Source organism: Dipodomys merriami, unplaced genomic scaffold (genome assembly GCF_024711535.1).
Source record: "Dipodomys merriami isolate MVZ:Mamm:240054 unplaced genomic scaffold, mDipMer1.0.p SCAF_153, whole genome shotgun sequence".
Lineage (NCBI taxonomy): Eukaryota > Metazoa > Chordata > Mammalia > Rodentia > Heteromyidae > Dipodomys > Dipodomys merriami.
Window position 1 is genome coordinate 67,540 of NW_027202860.1, and position 16,652 is coordinate 84,191.

At 43.1% G+C, this 16,652-nt stretch overlaps 1 protein-coding gene across 1 annotated transcript in view; it reads right to left on the minus strand.

The window, feature by feature from the left end:
• Window positions 1-16,652, minus strand: part of LOC138827276 (calcium/manganese antiporter SLC30A10-like) — a 40,941-nt gene that overhangs the window by 17,527 nt on the left and 6,762 nt on the right. The gene's annotated exons all lie outside the window — the stretch shown is intronic.

Genomic DNA, 16,652 nt, shown 5'->3' on the forward strand with positions numbered 1-16,652 from the left:
CCGCCCGCGCGCCCTGCCCAGACGCTGCTTTATAAGGCGGAGGCAGAGCCACCCCAGTCCCCCCCCCCCCCCCCACCGGCAGTCCAGAGTCTATGGGAGTGGCTGAAAGGCCTCAGGTCTCCTCCCTCCGCCCCCGGGGCCTCCTCCCTCGCCACCCAGCCAAGGGCCTTTCCAACCTGGGCTGCTGGGAGGAAGGGGTGGAGGGGAGCCTGTGGGATGTCACTCTTCATAGAGGCCCCCCAAAAGCAGCGGTGGGATTCACCACCTCCTTTCCCTCTTCTCCAGGTCCTCCTTTTTCCCCCCAATGGCCAATGGCCTTGCCCAGCCTGATTGTCCAAGACCTTGACTGTCCACGGGCGTGTTCCCGTTGGTGGTGGACGTGGACACCTGTGCATACGTGCCCAGTCTCGGGTTGCTGTATAGATTTCCCCATTAACCCTCCGCCTCGTAAGGCCCAGGAGCGTGAACTTGGGCCAACCCTGCCTCTCAGGGCTCTGCCTGCCTTTCTGTTTTATTGAATGTGAGTTCAGCCATCGCTTGGTACCCTGCTGACGCCACCACCGGTGGTGAGATCACCAGATCGCTCCTCTCTTCTTCCTCACTGACTTCATGAAGAAGGCTGGGACCATCTCTGTGACCCTCTCCTGGCACTGTTATCCTGGTGCCCTTCTCCTCCTGCGGGGCACAGACATACATGCAGGCTTACACCCAACACTCAGATGCTCATCCGTTCTGTGGCAAACAAGTCTCTTGACCAGAAACAAAACAGCCACACCAGGGCCAGCCACCTCAATGGACTTGTCTCATTCTCCACCAAAGACATTAAAGAAACCCCTCTGTACAGCATCTGTACAATAAAATAAAAATTTAAAAAAAAAAAAAAACGGGCGCCAGTGGCTCACACCTGTAATCCGAACTACTCAGGAGGCTGAGATCTGAAGATCGCTGTTCAAAGCCAGCCCGGGCAAGAAAGTCTGAGGGACTCTTATCTCCAATAAACAACTCAGAAAACTAGCAGTGGTGCTGTGGCTCAAGTGATAGAATGCTAGCTGTGAGTTGAAGAGTTCAGGGACAGCGCCCAGGCCCAAAGTTCAAGCCCCACGACCGACAAAATAAATAAGAATAAGACATTAAAGAGAAAGTTCCACTCACTCCCATGGTCTTCTTCACACCCACCTTATACTAATTACATCATTTTAATGCCTTTGTGGTAAAACTTAAGTAGAAGAGCCCTTCCAGCATCTAGCTGCAGGAAAGTGGCCCTCGGGGCTGTTGCTGGAATGTATGTTAGGGGCTGTCTGAATGCATAGCAGGACGCCCATAAGGCTAGGTTTTTTGTTTGTTTGTTTATATTTATGTTTTTGGCAGTCTTGGGCCTTGAACTCAAGACCTGGGCACTATCCCTGAGCTCCTTTTGCTTAAGGCTAGCACTCTACCACTTGAGCCAAAGTACCACTTCTGGCTCTTTATGAGTAGTTTATTGGAGATGAGTGTCTCCTGCATTTTCCTGCTGGGGCTGGCTTAGAACCACCATCCTCAGATCTCAGCCTCCAGAATAGCTAGGATTTCAGGCATGTGCCAACAGGGCACCCCACCCACAAGGCATTTTAAAAATAATTCAGGGCCGGGCGCTGGTGGCTCACACCTGTAATCCTAGCTCCTCAGGAGGCTGAGATCTGAAGATCATGGTTGGTGCCATGATTTCTGTACAACTATAAAGGAATTGCCCACCTGGTCAGAATTTCCCTCCTGACCTTTTGTATATCTAATGAATGCCCACTTTGTATGCAACCAGTTTGTATAAAGCCCAGGATCTCCCCTTATGCTGACCCCCTAAAAAGAATATAAAATGTGAAATTAGAGACAGAATAAAATTATTGATTTTTAAGAATAGGGCCAAACTTGAAAGATAGGATCTCCCTGTAGAAAACAAAAAAACTCAAGGCTAGTCATTAAAAGGAGAAATTCCAAAGATAAAGGCTTGAAGTAAATTAGTGAGTTAAACACCCAGTTACCGGAATTCATTAAGTAGTAGCAAAACCATCAATATCCACCATGGGGACCCTCCAGACCAGGGGCGAGGGGAAGTCTGCCCCCTTTTCTGTAACTAGTAGTTTTGAAACAAAAACACCCATTTCTTAAAGATCAAGAAATGGTTACAGGGGTATTTATGGTTTTAATTGTTTCAGGAATGGTTGTGATTTACGTGCTTGCAAAATAACATCTAAGTTCTGCTTCTGTATATCACCTTGTTTGCATCTACTCTAAAAGAAAGCATTTTTTGCCTTTATAAACCCTGAGCTATTTGAGTTCAAGGCTGCTCATTCCCAAGTTGAGTCAGCCCCGGCCAGTCAATCCAATAAACTCCTGCTTTTAAGATACTTGGTCACCATCCATGACTTTGTCCAGAGGGTCAGTCCACTTCACCCTCCCTCAGGATTCAAACTTCTTTCCAGCACTAGCCTGATTCCTGTCATCAGCAATAAACTCATTTATCCTCTCTTAAAAGTAGTCTTGAGCTGCACTGGTCAGCACCTCCATAACAAAACAAATGAAAAAAAGTCTAAGTTCACGTTTTTCGTTGCAAAACTTAAAACATACCGTGAGTCACAAATTCAGAGATCTTGACACTAAAACTATTTCTACACTGGCATTTGCCCCAGAAATAACTTTTTAAAAGAACTTTCTAAAGCAAAATGGGGAGGGAGGAAGAGTGAACAAATGCCATCATGGTATTCAGCATATGCTGTGTGGAAAAAAGAACTATGTAACTTATAAGCAGGGATGAGAGAGGAAAACTGAGCCAGAGAGGGGGCAGGTTTAGAGGGTAGAGATAGTGAAGGAAGGGGTGACATTATCCGAAAAGAATTTTACTCATGGGGAGGAGAGGTGGGGGAGGGAAATGGCGGGGAGGGGGGAGATGGGAAGGGATAAGAAGGGGAAACAAAGGAGGAGGCAACAATGCTTGATAAGAAATGTACTCATTACCTAGCTCATGTAATTGTAACCCCTCTGTACGGTATTTTCACAATAAAAGGGCTGGGAAGGTGGCTCAGTGGTAGAACGCTTGCCTTGCATGCATGAGGCCCTGGGTTCGATTCCTCAGCACCACATAAGCAAAAAGAAAAAAGCCAGAAGTGGCACTGTGGCTCAAGTGGTAGAGCGCTAGCTTTGAGCTGAAGAGCTGAGGGACAGTGGCCAGGCCCAGAGTTCAGGCCCCACAACTGGACCAAAAAAAAAAAAAACCACAATAAAAAAATTAAAAAAAAAGACACTCCTGAGAGATCCCCTCCTACCCTAAAGATAAGCCATACTTGGAAATGTCCCCTTCCCAATGGTCCTCTCTTCTCCTGCTGTAGTTCCAGTCCTCACTACCTTCAGACATATACAGAGGTTTAAAAAAAAAAAAGAATTTTACTCATTACCTGACTTATGAAATGGTAATTCTTCTGTTCAATGCCTCAATAATAACAATCAAATTACATTTAAAGAAATTAAGAAAGCAGCTTTATTTTGTTGGTGGTGGTGGTGGTTTCTTTTCAGGACTCTCCTGGTGAGATATGTTCCCCCATGGGAAGGGGTGGGGTGAAAAGAGAAGGAGAAGATGAAGTATAATCAAAGCTCTTCATACACACACATGGAAATAGAATAACAAAGCCTTATTGCATTGCTTTAACAGGGAGGAGAAGATAAAGAATAATAATGAGATGAATTTGATCAAAGTAACTTATATGCATAATTGTATAATTGCACAAATAAAAATTATAAAAGAGATGATATTTGCCTTCAGGAGAGAGGATGGACATCTTGTCCAAAATATTCCAAGTCTTTAAAAGGTGGTTTCCCATAGTAGAGATCCCCCACCATCGGCCCATCTCCAGATGTGTAAAGATTTGACAAAAGGAAATCCTTTCTACAGGGAGCTGAAGAATCTTGGGAATAAACTCAGTTTTTCATTGAAGAACATATATGTATATGTATATGCATATGTATATGTACCACTTTGGTTGATACAAAGTAATAGTGTACTTAATGTGCCCCAAGTAGGCATTTTCCCTTCACTGTTTTTCAGGATACCCTAAATGTAAGAGATTCATTGTATGTGTGTGTGAGAGAGAAACAGAGACAGAGACAGAGACAAACAGACAGAGACAGAGACAAGGAGACAGAAACAGAGAACTCCGGCCTGGGTGATGTCCTTTAGTTTTTGCTCAAGGCTGGCACTTTCCCATTTGAGCCACAGCTCTACCATGGCTTTTTGCTGGTTAATTGGAGATAAGAGTCTCACAGAATTTTCTGCCAGGGCTGGCTTCAAACTGTGCTCCTCATATTTCAGCCTCCTGAGCAGCTAGGATTACAAGCATGAGCTACCAGCACTCAGCTAAGAGATTCTTAATGATAGAGGCATATGATACGAAGATGAACACTAATCAGTGGTCAATACCACTTTTAAAGGGTTGCTGGTGAAGATGAGACACAGCAACACGATGTGCATCTTCCTAGAAGGAATGAGCTCCATTCTGAATTCAGAGCTGTGCTGGTCAATTTATCAAATGTCCTTACTTAAAGGCACCTCCATGGTTTCTCAAAAACAATGCTTGTTCGTCTTCCTTCCTTCCTTCCTTCCTTCCTTCCTTCCTTCCTTCCTTCCTTCCTTCCTTCCTTCCTTCCTTCCTTTCTTTCTTTCTTTCTTTCTTTCTTTCGTTCTTTCTTTCTTTCGTTCTTTCTTTCTTTCTTTCTCTGGTCCTGGGGCTTGAACTCTGGGCCTGAGTGCTGTCCCTGAGATTCTTTTTGCTCAAGGCTAGCATTTACCACTTGAGCCACAGTGCCACTTCTGGCTTTTTTGAGTCGCTTATGGGAGATAAGAGTCTCATGGAGGGCTGGGAAGGTGGCTCAGTGGTAGAGTGCTTGCCTTGCATGCATGAGGCCCTGGGTTTGATTCCTCAGCACCACATAAGCAAAAAGAAAAAAGCCAGAAGTAGCACTGTGGCTCAAGTGGTAGAGTGCTAGCCTTGAGCTGAAGAGCTGAGGGACAGTGCCCAGGCCCAGAATTCAGGCCCCACGACCGGACCCAAAAACAAAACAAACAAAAGAGTCTCATGGAGTTTTCTGCCCAGGCTGGCTTCCAACTGCAATCCTCAGATCTCAGACTCTCGAGTAGCTAGGATTACAGGCCTGAGTCACCAGTGGTTGGCTTGTTTGTTCTTGAAATGAACACTACCCCCTTGAACTGATAAAGAATACCAGCCCTATCTGATAGGCCCACTTGACCACTAACTACCCCCATCCTCCCAGGGCCATTCTTAGAAGTTTTGGTCTTGAAACAATTTTTGGAAAATCCTCATCTCTCTGAAAGTATACATTTCCCCAGGTAGAACTCAGTTTTGCCAGTTGCCTGAGTTGACTCCCTTGTTTGACTTGAACTCATACCCTGGACTGTCCACTTTCTACGCCCCTTGTATCCTAGACTCTGCTGGGTGGTACTTGGCACCCCTCACCAGTGATGAATGAAATCTGATTTGATCTGTTGAGGTGTCTGGCCTTCTTTCTCTGCTTTCATATGCTTGGTCTTTCCTAACACTATCCAGAATAGTACAAGTGAGGATACGGTAAAGGCACTTGCACATCCGTGTTCACTGGTAACACTAGTCACAAGAGCCAAGTTATGGAAACAGCCCAGATGTCCTACAATAGATGCGTGGGTCAGTAAAATGCAAGACCTATACACAATGGAGTTTTACTCATCCGTTTAGCATTATGGCATTTGCAAGGAAATGAATAGACCTAGAACAAACCATGTTAAGTGAGGTAAGCCAATCTCACAGACCAATGGCGCATGTTTTCTCTCATATGTGGACGCTAGATCTAAACTACAACTGGATGCGATAACTTATACAAGGCTCTAGATATTCACACACAGACTAAAGGAACATACTCTTGGGGGAAGAACCCAAAGGCACAACTCCTCTGAACATTTAAAATAGTATTTATTGAAACAAATTCCAGGAAAGGGAAACATGCATTTTTGTTGGTGGTGGTGGTGGTTGGTTTTGCTCTTTAAAAAAAAAAATATTTTGTCATTTTAAGTGGGCATCAAGAGAGGGATGTTCAACAGACATATGCTCAGTCATGGTGTTCTGCAGACTCCGTGTGGAAAATGAGCTATGTAACTTGTGGGCAGGGACAAGAAGGGGAAAACAAGGGAAAATGAAGGAAAGGGTGATACTATCCAAAAAAGAAATGTACTCATTACTTGATTTATGAAATGGTAATCCCTCTGTGCAACAAACTTTTTTTTTTCTATTTTTGTCGGTCATGGGGCTTGAACTCTAGGACTGGGTGCTGCCCCTCAGCTCTTCAGCTCAAGGTGAACACTCTACCACTTGAGCTACAATGCTACTTCTGGTTTTCTAGTGCTTTATTGGAGAAGAGTCTCACAGACTTTCCTGCCCAGGCTGGCTTTGACACCATGATCCTCAGATCTCAGCCTCCTGAATAGCTAGGATTACAGGTGTGAGCCACCAGTGCCTGGCTGTGCAACAAAGTTAATGGCAATAAACTTATATTTAAAAAAAGAAACCTACCCCATTGTAACATCAAATAATACAACTCATTAAATAAAATATTGACTAAGTCATTTTAATTTTGCAATCACTTTAAGAGGACTTGGAAGGTTAGGATGAAACCCCTTACTAGGTCAGGTTTAATAATAGAAATGCAAAAGAAAACGTGAAAGACACCATAGCATAGCAGTTTGTAATTTGAGTTTCCCCATTCTCATTTCACTATTCCACATGGTGGAATGAGCCAGACACAGAAAGACAAGTACCACAGCATGATCTCATTCCTATGTGGACTCTAACAAACTTTGTCTCCAAAGTGGAGAGTGGAGTGTGGTTAGCAGAGCCCGGGAAGAGTACAAGGGAGAGGCATGGGAAAAGATTGATCACTGAGTACTGAGTTGTTACAGTTAGACACAAACAAGAGGTTCTGGTAACAATGGTACAGTGAAGTGACTGAACAACAATAATGGTGCTTCTCAACCACAAAGAAATGGTAAATGTTTGTAACTTGATTGAAACATTATGCAGTGATACCAGTATCAAAATACTAATTATCCCATTGATGTGTACAATTTTTATGTCTCTGTATAGCAGTTAGTTAATTTTTTTGCCAGTCCTGGGGCTTGAACTCAGGACCTGGGTGTTGTCTCAAACTTCTTTTGTGCAAGGCTAGCCCTCTACCACTTGAGCCACAGCACCACTTCATGCCTTTTCTGTGTATGTGGTACTAAGGAATCAAACCAAGGGCTTCATGCATGCTAAACCACATTCCCAGATAGAGTGTCATGCTTTAGTCCAGGCAGGCCTCAGACCTACCTTCACCTCCCCAGTAATTAGGGACTGATCCATATTATCAATTTCTAGGTAGCATTGAGGATAATGTGGAGGGTTTTCCCCCTCAGAGGACTTGAAAACACATTAAATTTGAGAGATTTTTTGACTTGAATACAAGAATGTCAGCCATGGCCTAGCTTTTTATTTTTTATTTTTGTTGGTCATAGGGCCTGAACTTTAGGCCTGGGCACTGTCCCTCAGATCTTTAGCTCAAGGCTAGCACTCTACCACTTGAGCCACAGCGCCACTTCCAGTCTTTTCTGCTTATGTGATACAGAGGAATTGAACTCAGGGCCTCATACATGCAAGGTCAAGCTAATGAAAGGGAAGAAAGGGAACAGAGACCTCCATAGATCAGAACAGGAGCAGGCTTTATTCAGCACTGTCCAAGGGCTCCAGGTAATGTCCAACAGAGTCAGAGATACAAGGGATCTGCAAGCTGGGGAGCTTAGGGTTTTAGTGTAAGTCCAACAAGACAGTCAACTCAGGCAGTGGGCAAAAGGTTTTGCCCAGGGCAATGCATACTTTCAAAGCCAAAAATTGCTCTATGGCAGAGACTTCCAAGAATGGTCTTAGGGTGGATGGGTTCCAGTAAACCATGAAGGTAGCATTGGGTTATGAGAACAATGCAGATTCCCTTCAAATTTGACTCTCTTTTTTTTTTCATGATAAAAGGAGGAGATGAACAACAATTTTAAAAAGCTAGGCCATGGGAGCTGGGCTCAGTGGTAGAGTGCTTGCCTTGCATGCAGGAAGCCCTGAGTTCAATTCCTCTGTATCACATAAGCAGAAAAGGCTGGAAGTGGCACTGTGGCTCGTGGCTCAAGTGGTAAAGCACTAGCCTTGAGCTGAAGAGCTGAGGGACAGTGCCCAAGCCCAGAGTTCAGGCCCTACAACCTACCCCCCCCCAAAAAAAAAGCTAGTCCATGGCTGACAACCCTGTATATAGGTTGTTGAGAAAGCAGAAATAGTCTTTGGGCTGTCTGATGCAATTGAGAGCAGAGGCCAATGCTATCTGAGAATCTCTGAGGCCTGCTGGTGGTCATGAACACTAGCTTTGGTGTGTGGTTCTCTTCCCTCCTCCAGGCCAACAGGGCACCCCAGAGACTCAATCATAGGGAATTCCTATGCTCTAGGTTTAGAAGAGGAAGGTAAGTTAAACATGAATCTGAAAGGGGATATGGCTATTGGGAGAAATGGGGAAAACAGAGGCAGAACTGGGTATTTAAGAAACACTTCTCCCTCAAAGTTCATCATTACTTATTGATACCATTGAAGTCTAATTCCTCCAGATTGATGAATGGAGGGGGTGGGGATAATCAGCTTTTGGACAATTTTTAATTGTCCAGTGGAAGTAAAATGAACTAAAAGTTATTTTAAAATGGAGACAAACTCCCCTGGAGTTTACCTAATAACTATAAGTAAAATAGAGGACAGATTAGATAGATAGATAGATAGATAGATAGATAGATAGATAGATAGATAGATAGATAGATAGATAGATAGATAGATGATAATTTTTGGGAGGGAGCCCAGTTGTGGGGCCTAAACTCTGGGCCTGGGTGCTGTCCCTCAGCTCTTTAGCTTAAGGCTAGTACTCTACCACTTGAGCCACAGCACCACTTCCAGGTTTTTTTCTGCTTATGTGGTGCTGAGGAATTGAACCCAGGGCCTCATGCATGCAAAGCAAGCGCTCTACCACTGAGCCACCTTCCCAGCCCAGATGATAATTTTTTTGAGACAAGCTATCCTCAAACATGTAATGCTCCTACCTCAGCCTCCTGAGTGCTGGGATTACAGATGTGAACCACTATATTTGGCTATATGATTTAATAACCTCCACAAAAAATTTCACCTGTTATTTGATGCTATCCCAAACACCTCCACAAACAGCAGCTTTCTTTTTTTTTTTTTGCTAGACTCCCCTTAAAGTTTAAACAACATGAAAACAGGAAAGGTTATTTGTCCAAGAGAATAATTTTCTATGTTGAAATAAGAACTATTGAAGTAGACATAGTTAGCCCTTCCTAGTAACTATGTTTGGGGCAAAGTCCAATGTACCAGCAAATGGTCCCAGTGGGGCTGTTGCTGCACTATGGGCTGGGGGCTAAGTGAGCAATCTGAATTGAGCACAGTAAGCCCACAAGGTTTTTGTTTGTTTTCTGTGGGTCTTTTTTTTTTTTTTTTTTTTTTTTTTTGCCAATTCTGGGGTTTGATCTCAGGTCCTGGGCACTGTCCCTGAGCTTCTTTTCGCTTAAGGCTAACACTCTACCATTTGAACTACAGATTTACGTTCCTACAGAGATCTGCACTCCTGACCCATAGGAAAGCTAACTGAAACAGGCTCTGCCCTGGAGAAGAAGATGTGGAAACCTAGAAGATAATTCCGCTCCTGTCACTACATATCTAAGCCAGACCCTTTACTATCTGTAATAAAGTTTATATTCAGCTGTCAGCTATATCTAATCTATCCATCATATCTACCTAGGAAAGTGAGAAACAGGTATTACAAGTCCCCAAAGCTCCAACCTATCTGATACGAGTTCTCAAGAACCTCAAGAAAGATAAGTGGTTTTCCTAAGGCTAAAGAAACACAGGGATTGCGTTTCTGGTGAGGCTCATGCCAAAGCTGTTGTGAAGGGGATCTCTCAAGCATTTTGATGTTGGCAGGTCACAGCAGCTATTGCCTACAGATGGACACTTTTTTTTTTTTTTGATCGGTCATGGGGCTTGAACTCTGGGCCTGGGCACTGTCCCTGAGTTCTTCAGCTCAAGAAAAGTGTTCTACCACTTGAGCCACAGCACCACTTGCAGTTTTCTGGTGGTTAATTGGAGATAAGAGTCTCATGGATGTTCCTGCCTGGGCTGGCTTTGAACTGAGATCCTCAGATTTCAGCCTCCTGAGTTGCTAGGTGCTGAGGAATCGAATCCAAGGCCTCATGTATGCAAGGCAAGCGCTCTACCACTGAGCCACATTCCCAGCCCCTGTGTGTATTAGTGTTATTATAGGCTTCAGACTTAGTTGCATAGGAAATGAAATACAGTAATTTGCTCACAAAACAACAGGCAGATTAAACTAGAGGAAGATAGTTCTCCTAAGGGTAGAAGAAAAAGAAGAAAAAGAAAGGAAACAGGCCTATACCCAAACATTCTTTAGCGTGTGTGGGTCTGGGTGTGGGGCTATTTAGGGGGATGTGGGTGTGGGTGTGCTTATTTGGGGAGGTGTTACTCTAAACACTCAACAGGAGTATTAGCTTTGATCAGATTGAGGGACTAGGAATGAGGGAAATCTTTTCACAGAAATGTCAAGTGTCTGGAATACAGCCTCCTCACCACCAGAGGGAGACATACTTAGGAAACTATTAAAAGTCATCCTTCATAGCCAGGTGCCAGTGGCTCACGCGTGTAATCCTAGCTACTCAGGAGGCTGAGATCTGAGGATCACGGTTCAAAGCCAGCCCAGGCAGGAAAGTCCTTGAGACTCTTATCTCTAATAAACCACTAGAAAACCGGAAGTGTTGCTGTGGCTCAAGGGGTACAGTGCTCGCCTTGAGCTGAAGAGCTGAGGGACAACGTCCAAGCCCAGAGTTCAAGCCCCACGACCAACCACACACACACACACACACACACACACACACACACACACACACACACACACACACACACACACACACACACAAGTCATCCTCCTAAAGTTGTAAATGCTGTCTAAAACAAACACAGTTGAGGCAAACTTCCATTGTACTATACCTGTCCTATCACTGTGTGTTGGATGTGTGGAGGGCAAGTCATTTGTTTCTTTAGTCCCAGATCTCAAGAAACTGAAGGAACCATATATAAGGAACTATACCCGAGATGCTTCATTCATCCTGGACCCATTTAAGACAAGACCCTGCCAAGCATGTGGAGCTGATAGCACATTGGATGAGCATTTAGGAATTTTGGAGAGAGATAAGTCAATCTTGCATGAGGAAGTGATGTGAATTGTGTTTTTGGGTCCGGTTGTGGGGCCTTAACTCTGGGCCTGGGCGCTGTCCCTCAGCTCTTCAGCTCAAGGCTAGCACTCTAACACTTGAGCCACAGCGCCACTTCCAGCTTTTTTCTTTTTGCTTATGTGGTGCTGAGGAATTGAACCCAGGGCCTCATGCATGCAAGGCAAGTGCTCTACCACTGAGCCATCTTCCCAGCCCATGATGTGAATTGTGACCAGAGGAAAAGTTGGGTGGTGTTTCCAAACAATGGCTATAGTTGTATCTCCAATTCTACTTGTTCTTCTACAGGATGACCTTGATGTGCCCTCCATCCAGAGGTAAACTAAATGAAAATAAAGGTCTTTGAGGTGCATGCCTATAATATCTACATTCAGGAGCTGAGGCAGGAGGATCTTGTGTTTGCTGCCAATCATTCTACATGATGAGACTCTGCCTCAAAAACAAAATGAGGGCTGGGAAGGTGGCTCAATAGTAGAGTGCTTGCCTCCCATGCATGGTAGAATGCTAGCCTTGAGCTGAAGAGCTGAGGGACAGCACCCAGGCCCAGAGTTTAGACCCCATAACAGACCAAAAAAAAAAAAAAAAAAGAGCCAGGCACTGGTGGCTCACGCCTGTAATCCTAGCTACTCAGGAGCTGAGGATTGCTATTCAAGATTCTCATTGGAGATTCTCATCTCCAATTAATTGCTAGAAAACTGGAAGTGGTGCCATGGCTCAAAGTGGTAGAGTGTTAGCCTTGAGTGCGAAAGCTCAGGGGCAGCCCTCAGGCCCTGAATTTCAGCCCTACAACCACTAACAACATCAAAAAGAAAAGAAATGAAACAAAACAAGAAATAGAATTAGGACTTTAAGGAGAGATACTGGGAAGAAAAGACACATTGAAGACCAGACAAAAATCTGGTCTTTGAATCAGGCCTATGTTAGATTTTTTTTAAATATAATTGCAAAATGCCTTTTGAGTGAGATTATCCAACTCAGATGGGTGAGAGTTGACAAGGTTTGTTTGGACAACAGTTGTTTTTGGAAGACCCTTAAAACATTGACTTCATTTCTCTCACTGTGATGAGAACAAAATCTATGTTTGAAAAATAAATGGCCCGGAAAGCAATGGACAAGTAAAAGGAAGAAAGTCCAACAAAAACACCAGCTTTACATGCCATAAAGAAGAAAAGGAATCAATTTAAGGAATTAAGCCATTAACAATACAACTAGGAGACACAGAATAAAACACAAGAAACTATTGTAGGAGGTATAAAAATAAAATGGAAATTTAAAAACTGAAAAATACAATAACATGGACAAAAATTCAATGGATTAGCCCTGAGCGAAAGAGCTGAGGGATAGTGCCGAGGCCCTAAGTTCAAACTGACAAAAAATAAATAAATAAAAGCAACAGAAAAGTTAGAATGGAATTCTAAAAATTAAGGAAAACAAGAAAAGAAAAACAGAGAAGTAAAAACTAGAAGGAACAAATACAAACAGAAAACAATTATCAGACTTAAACCCTATCATCCAATAATTGTAATAAATTGAAGTGGTCTAAGTTAAGGCAGGCTCCAGTGGCTCACTACTATAATCCTACCTACTCAGGAAGCTGAGATCTGGTTCAAAGCCAGCCCAGGCAGGAAAGTCCATGAGACTCTTATATCCCATAAACCACCAGGAAACTGGAAGTGGTGCTGTATGTAGGTCAAGTGGTAGAGTGCTAGCCTTGAGTTGAGGAGCTGAGGGACAGGACCCAGGCCCAGAGTTCAAGCCCCAAGACCAACAAAAATAAATAAATAAATTAATTAATTAAAAAAATACAGTTAAGGGCTGGGGATGTGGCTTGGTGGCAGAATGCTTGCCTAGCATGCATGAAACTCTGGGTTCAATTCCTCAGTACCACATAAAAAGAAAAAGCCAGAAGTGGCACTGTGGCTCAAGTGGTAGAGTGCTAGCCTTGAACAAAAGAAGCTCAGGGTCAGTGCTCAGGCCCTGAGTTTCAACCCCAGGACTGGAAAAATTTAAAAAAAAATAGGGGCTGGGAAAGTGGCTCAGTGGTAGAGCACTTGCCTTGCATGCATGAGGCCCTGGGTTTGATTCCTCAGCACCACATAAGCAAAAAGAAAAAAGCTGGAAGTGGCGCTGTGGCTCAAGTGGTAGAGTGCTAGCCTTGAGCTGAAGAGCTGAGGGACAGCGCCCAGGCCCAGAGTTCAGGACCCAAGACAGGCCCCAAAATATTAATTAATTAATTAATTAATTAATATACCAGTTACAATGAGCAGAAGGGCTTAAAAATCCATATTCTATAATAATAAATATAGTAAAATAATAATTATATAATGTACATATAATGTAATATATAAAACATAATATATTATAGCATATAATTACATATGTTAGATTACATATATAATAATATTATATTATTATGATATTTATAAGAATCCCAGACCACATAATTAAAGAAACAAACTACTGACATAAGTAACCACTTTAATGATTCTTTTTTTGGGTCCAGTAGTGGGGCCTGAACTCTGGGCCTGGGCGCTGTCCCTCAGCTCTTCAGCTCAAGGCTAGCACTCTACCACTTGAGCCACAGTGCCACTTCCAGCTTTTTTTTTCTTTTTGCTTATGTGGTGCTGAGGAATCAAACCCAGGGTCTCAGGCATGCAAGGCAAGTACTCTACCACTGAGACACCTTCCCAGCCCCACGACTTTAATGATTCTTAAGAGCTTATGCTGGAAGAGAAAAGACAATCTCAAAGGTCACCTATGCACATTCCCTTTGTGTAATTAGATTTCAAAAAAGGAAATCAGACGTTGTTTCTAAGACACGGAGCTGAGGAGCAGAGAGGGAATGGTGAGTGTGATTGTAAAAGGACAGAATGAGGAGGGACATCTTTGTGGAGATTTAATTTGATAATGGTCACACAAACTTACATTTGACAAAATGGCATAAAATACAAATACCCATTAATTTATCAATATCATAGTTTCATTGGGGCGAACTAGACAAAAAGTATTACTAGTTTTGAATTTGCTTTATAATTTGGTGTGAATCTAAATTCATGTCAATATAAAACTTACAAAAGCTATGGGCAAGTTAATGAGCACCAGAGTCAAAGAGGAAAAGGAATTAGTGAGGATAAATCTGAAGAACTATGTGTACACTATATTTTCCTGGATGGAAAATATGAAAGATCTTACAGGGCATGGAAGAGATAAGCAGGTCTAACATTATATAACTAGCACCGTGCAAGGAAAAGATAAAAGGAATGGGAGTGGGGTGAAAAACTAGAGCCAATAATATCTTTAAAAAAAAACAAAAACCTTTCCAATTTACAAATGCTGTAAGTACGTAGAGTTTGGAAACTGCTGTTCCTGCTGCCCGGGAAGCAAAACCCACTGACAATGCTCACCCCGCGGCCCACCCACCCCTCTCACTGATCTGAGGTAAGGAGAACTTTTTTCCTATGTCCTACCAAAATCCTACATCTTAGAGATGTCACTGCAAATAAAGGCAAGAATACAGATCCTACTTTATCAAAAATTACTTCCTCAGAGTTCTGTCAAGATAATATCTTAGATGTAGATAATAACTAACAGGACTCGGACTTTGGAATGCATTCTAAATATCTATAGATATTATTGCTCCTCACAAAGGATGATGGCAGAACTTGAGTATATCGATGTCATCACAGCTGTCTCTAGTGTTTTTTCAAACAGTACCATGACTACTATACCATTTCTATCAACAGAGAAAGAAACAGAAAATAACAAGCAGAAATGCATTGTCTACTTCTTATAAACATTTGACTATGAAGAAAAACAAAATTATTTCAGTCCCCCACCCTCCCAGAATACACTAGCATTATCTTTGCATTAGTGTGGGACATTTGGTTCCTTTGATTTTTTATCTGTAACTTGGAAATAAGAGCCTAATATATGAGCTTCACATTCACATGATCATTTTTTAAATTTTCTTGACCTATTGCCCAGGCTGGTTTTGAAAGAGAGATGCAGGGAATTGATTAAACTCTCCTATGATACTAGGTGCCAATGGCTCACACCTGCAATCCTTGCTACTCAGGAGGCTGAGATCTGAGGGTTACAGTTCAAAGCCAGCCAGGGCAGGAAAGTCCCTGAGACTCCTATCTCCAATTAATCACCAGAAACTAGAAGTGGCGCTGTGGTTTAAAGTGGGAGAATGCTAGTTTTGAGCAAAAGAGCTCTAGGACAGAGCCCAGGCCCTGAGTTCAAGCCCAACAACCAATCAAAAGAAAACAAAAACAAATCACTTATGAGATAGATGCTATTATCACTGGAGTTAATGGAGACTAAAAATGGTACTGTAAGCCAGGCGCAAGTGGCTCATGCCTGCAATCCTAGCTACTCAGGAGGCTGAGATCTGAGGATTGCTGTTCAAAGCCAGCCCAGGCAGGAAAGTCTGTAAGACTCTTATCTCCAATAAACCACCAGAAAACCGGAAGTGGCGCTGTAACTCAAGTGGTAGAGTGCTCACCTTGAGCTGAAGAGCCCAGGGACAGCGTCCAAACCCAGAGTTCAAGCCCCACAACCGACCAAAAAAAAAAAAAAAAAATGGTACTGTACTCTGAAAATAGTATAGTGTCAAATATAGAACCCTGCAAAGGGATATTTCAGGGAATCATGTTTATTGCCCATTTCCAGTCATCCCAATCCTGCCTGTGAACTAGAAGAAAGTGCTCCCAGGAGATAGGTGTCTAGGAACCTTCTCCTATTCAAAATGTTTTCTTTTGCTGTGTAGATCCCAAATACTTCCCACCTCCTAGCCCTGTCTCCTGCCTCAGCTCCCTGGGGGAGGGGATTACAGGCCTTCTCTACCATAGTCTGTATAAGTTTTTTTGGTGTTCTTGTTTTTTTGTTTTTGTTTTTTTAATTCTGGTACTGGGCTTAAACTCAGGACCTGGCTACTATTCCTTAGCTCTTTTGCTCAAGGCTGGCACTCTACCACTGGAGTTAGAGCTCCACTTCTGGCTTTTTGATGGCTGACTAGAAATAAAGTCTCTCAGGTTTGTCTACCCAGCTATCTTCAAACCACACTGCTCCGATCTCAGCCTCTGACTAGCTAGGATTACAGGTATGACCATCAAGACCAGGCTTGCATAGTCTTGGTTGTTGTTGTTGTTTGTTTTTGATATTGCTTTGTCAGTTATAAGTCCTGAACTCAGAGCCTGGGTGCTTTCTCTTAGTTTTTCACCTGGGACTAGATGTTCTATCACTTGGAGCCACAGCACCA